This window comes from Pyrus communis, chromosome 15 (assembly GCF_041283825.1).
Source record: "Pyrus communis isolate YQ-2024b chromosome 15, ASM4128382v1, whole genome shotgun sequence".
In the NCBI taxonomy this organism is placed as follows: domain Eukaryota; kingdom Viridiplantae; phylum Streptophyta; class Magnoliopsida; order Rosales; family Rosaceae; genus Pyrus; species Pyrus communis.
The window spans coordinates 33,752,671-33,757,720 of NC_142579.1; the positions used below are offsets into that span (position 1 = coordinate 33,752,671).

Below are 5,050 nucleotides of genomic sequence, written 5' to 3' on the forward strand. Positions count from 1 at the left end.
TGAATAAGTCCCAAGCCTTGGTTGGTGCGTCGAAACATTGAGGAAGAAGAATTGACAACCACCAATTTCAAAGGTTTTCGACGGATCAAGGGTGATTTGAGGTGTTTCCTGGCCGAATTGGACTTCGGCTCAGGTATGAAAGTTTTTCCTCTCATTAAGATCTGCATTCCTATAAAATTTGGAAATTTTTTGAGTTGTTGAATTTTCCAACGAGTCGGTGCTGCCGGCCACCATGTGGTGCAGCGTGTGGCCTTCCGAGCCGCCACCTCGTGGCGGCTCGTGCGGCGATGCGTGGGGGAAAACATGAGGTCCCTCCTTAGGTTTTTTGACATGCCGAATTCGAATCCTCCATCCTTTTTCCCAAATTCTAACGTTTTAGTAAAGTTTTACTAAATGATTTTCAACGTGCCGAATTCGAATCCGCCGTCCGTTTTCTCAACTTCTAACATTTTAGTAGAGTTTTACTAAATGATCCCTAATTGTGGTTAGGTGCATCGGTGGAAAGTGACTCCATCCTCGCTAGCTCAAGCAACTCCCGTGCAACAAAATATATGTGAGTGGACCCCTTCTAAACTTACATATTTTCTTTATAAAATATTAGCCTAGCATACATTTCACACTTCATGATTTGAATATGTTTTATATATATTGTTGTTCTGGATTTCTATATTTACGGTTTACGAGATAGTTATGATTTATCGCAGTTACGTTTTACGAAAGGTTATGAATTATTAGATTTTCATATATGAAACTCTATGGATTATGAATATGATTTATATTACGGTTTCCGAATATGAGTTATGAATTAAGGGATTTTCATATATGGAATTCTATGGATTTACAAATGTGAATTATCATGGATTTATGTGTTGAGACTTTCAGCTTTTGAGCTCCAAATTCGATATGAGATTTGAGATATGTTTTCGATGCTTATCTAGTGGGTTATCATACAATGCATCCACACAACACGGGTATCAGACGTCTATGGCCATAGGACACAGTTGAGGAGCAGTGACATATTTATGTTATACCCCCAGCTTCACTGCCGAAAGTAGCGTCAGACAGCTTCATTAGCCACGGTTAGTATCGGTGTGTGATGTATATATTTTCTTCTCCGGTGTAACTCGGAGTCGTACAGCTTCACCTTTGAGTGATGGGACCTACCATGTTTCTTCACTGGCGTAACCCTGGGGCCTGTTCATTGCCAAGAAGAATTGATCCTTCTGATAATCTTCATATCCTGTGTTTTATTATTAGACTATGTATTTTAAACGATGTTGCTCGTGATTTAGTATTTCTAGTTGCTAGTCTGTTGTGGTGTGATGTCTTTGAACTTTTTGCCGCTATGTAACGGAATTGGAGTTTGTATTCTTCAGTTGTTATGATAAGTATCGTTGATAAGTTTCTCTCTATGCATTATCTGTTGGCTACTTTCAAACTTGTACTTATACATATGGTGAAAGAATTAGGAGAGATCGCTTGAAGAAATCTGTGACATTTTTTTCAGATCTGACAACAACCGGTGAAGTAGAGAGACTGTTTTGTAATTTATGCTCGACTGGAACTTGTTGGAGATCACCTTTCTCATTACCATCTTCTGTAATTTCTTTCGGGGGCGAGGACCCGAAAATCTGCACCAGTAAGCTTCCACCTGACATAAGATGGAGCTGATTTATTCTATAGGTCTATCCTACTCCCTGTTTGTTTTGATCAGTAGAAACTTTTGTAAACGTAACTAATCGGGATAGCAAGACGAATAAATTATTTTCCAAGAACAAGAGAAACCAAGCAAAACCAGCACCCCAGAGTGGTTCCATCCCATAAATTATGGTTGTTTCCGTTGCTGAAACATCACGCATCGCTGCAATCTGCAGTGATGAACAGTTTTTATGAGGAACTAAGGTAAACAACCCCTCGAAAGTATTGAACAATTGATGATACAAGAAAGCACATCTTAGCTTTCTAATTGTGTGCTTAAATTCAGTTTGCGAAACAATAGTAGAGTGTGAACCAAGGAACCCTACCTCAATCCATAAGCATAATCCGGTTGAAAATGCACGGTATAAATTGCAGGTATCCATGGAAATGCAACAATCCAGTCCCATAGCTCTGTCCATGTCCATGGTGATTGATTGGAATAGTCGGTACCATCCAACCACCGTCCGATGAAACCCCAAATTGTGGATCAGAGAGCAACAACACAAACCTCATATCCAAGAATTGCTAAGAAGTTTTCTTTCTTTGTGCTTCTAGAAATATGTTCAGTTTGAAGAATATGAATCCCAAAAATTTGCATTCAAGAAGTTCGAAAGATCTCCAACCTGAGAAAAGGGTAGTACTATGAATAGTCTGTAACATGTTTCATTACATGAACTCAGCTTTTATCTAAAACAATAGCATCAAGAACTTAGCGGTGTCACGCGAACATTTGGAGGTGATCCACTGCTTCGAGCATAGCAACCCCGATAGTAGACATGAGGACTCCGATTCTCCAAACCAGGTACGAGTAGGTGTGGTTGCTCCAAGTACCATCAAGCAAAGGTACCGCGATAACCTGTTCGACATATCAGGATTTTACAAATGTACTCTTGCTCCGAATACCTTTCGTGGCTTTTGCCCGGATACAGTGGTATTAATGACAGAAAAACCGTAGCTAATAGAAAGTTCATGAAAACTTGTGGACAGACAAATAAATATCCGATGTAAGCAAACCAAGTGCCTCAAGAAGGTATCCTAGACTGATCCAGAACCCCAACTCCATCCCTGCGTTGCGTGTCTGGTCATTACCTCGTACGTGGTCGAAACACAAATGGAAGAAAAGACATACCATAGACAATTGTAATGAAATTAAGCAGCCTAATACTCCTTATCTTCTTGGATGCAAAGAAAGCCTTTTGCTACGAAGATCGTTGCGGTCTCGTGCCAGATTTTGATCCCATCTTTGCACCATTCTTAGTCTCATGGCTCTCATCCTTCTTGCTCGTCTTAATCTTCTTATCGGATTGTTTAAATATTATTTTTATTTTTTTTATACTTATATAGTGTAGTTCTCTGGAGAATTATAAAGAAAAACAATGAGATAATTTAAACTAGAGGAATAGGAAATTTGAGCGACGAGCGAAGTTCAGTTTTAGCCCTCTTGGTGTTTGTTGTGTTTTCTTTATTCAAAATAGTATTTTAAGTGTTTTTTTTTTAATTAATTTTTTTTTATGATGAAGTTGAATTTTCTAAAACTTATTAAGTATGCTTTACATTATGTTTTGACGAGGGACATAAATTTAGAATTTTGATAAAAGTTTGATATGCACTAATTTCCTTGTTTGGATTTATAAGCATAAAAATTTAGAATTTTCGTGCGAAAAAAAATTTGAAATTTAGGACCTCCAATTCTCAAGTTTAAATTTCATGTAAATATGTGTCATTTCCAAATTTATATGAGTGATAGTTTAAAACTAAAATTTTCCATATTCATTCGACATTTCTATTTGAGTCATTTTGTAATTCCCTAGTTTGAGAAATGCTAAGAGCATCCCCAATGAAAAGTTCTATAAGGAGTTGGAAAAGTGGTGAATATAACCCAATTTAGAGCTCTGAGAAATCTTTGAGGCTTTAAAAAAGAATCTCTTCCAATGAGGGGTTATATACTTAGATAGTATAGTTCTCTGGAAAATTATAAAGAAAAACAATGAGATAATTTAAACTAGAGGGATAGGAAAGTTGAGCGACAAGCGAAGCTCCCACACTATTTTAGTCCACTTGATTAAGTTCATGTTTGTTGTGTTTATTCAAACAATAGTGTTTTTTTTTTTTAATTTTTTTTTTTTATAGTGAAGTTGAATTTTCTAAAACTTATTAAGTGTGCTTTATATTATATTTGGATGAGGGATATAAATTTAGAATTTTGACAAAAGTTTGACATGCACCAATTCTTTTGTTTGGATTTATAAACATAAAAATTATAATTTTTGTATGAAAAAAAAAATGACATTTGGGACCTCCAATTCTCAGTTTTCAATTCCATATAAATATGTGTCATTCCCAAATTTCTATGAGGCATAGTTTAAAACTAAAAAAAATTCCTTTTTTCAAAATTCCTTGTTCTTTTAGGTTAGCTAAACAATAAAATTCACAAATTCTATAAAATAAAATTCGGCATTTCTATTTCCGTCATTTTGAAATTCCTTAGTTTGAGAAATGCTAAGAGCAGCACTAACGAGGGGCTCTATATGAGGCTAGAAAAGTGGTGGATATAGCCATTTAGAGTTTTGAGGAATCTTTGGGGCTCTTAAAAAGAATCTTTCCCAAAGAGGGGATATATTCCTTTCTAGCTCTAAATGGGGCTATGACACATCCCGACCTGGATTGTCCACTAGGACTCTGAATTGAGATGTGTTGGCCGACACCTAGAAGGTGACGAAGCCATAAAGTGTGGTGATGTGGAATATGTGAATAAATTTAAACCCAAAAGTGCCTAAACACGAGAGTGCGCTGTGAGCGGAAATGACCCTATTTCACACGTGACGTCAGAGCATAAGTAAAGTACAGTAGAGTGGATTGAAAGTCATACAATCGAAGGTAATCTTCAATACCAAGACTTGCCACGATTTCTCGTCGATACGAAAACTCTGCTACTAGAACCTGGAGGGATAAAAACAAGAGTGAGTGGGCCTGAATATAAAGCTTTAATAAAGACCTTTTAAACGATATAACCCCTCGCTATAATACCTGTATAGGTTCCAGGAAATCATACTACATATAAGTATGAAATCAAATGTAATCAATAATAAATCCAAGAATACTCCAAATCACTACATATCGGCAACAACAATATAAATCAAGTGCTCATCAATCTATGGTAACCCACGAGTCAGAGTTGCCTAACGCAACCTGTTGATAGGAGCATATTTATGCGACTTAAATGGCTTGTTCTCGTACATTTACGTTATGTTTCTTTAGTTATTTTAGTTCTTTATGCTTCTTTTGTGTGTTTTCAGGTTCTAAGGGCAAAGTATGCAAAAGGATGCCTTTTGGAGCCTTTTGGAGCAAATTA

General features: G+C 36.6%; 1 pseudogene; it reads right to left on the reverse strand.

The window, feature by feature from the left end:
• Nucleotides 1-1,587: 1,587 nt before the first annotated feature.
• Nucleotides 1,588-2,939, reverse strand: LOC148690899 (uncharacterized; annotated as a pseudogene).
• Between the last annotated feature and the right edge of the window lie 2,111 nt (nucleotides 2,940-5,050).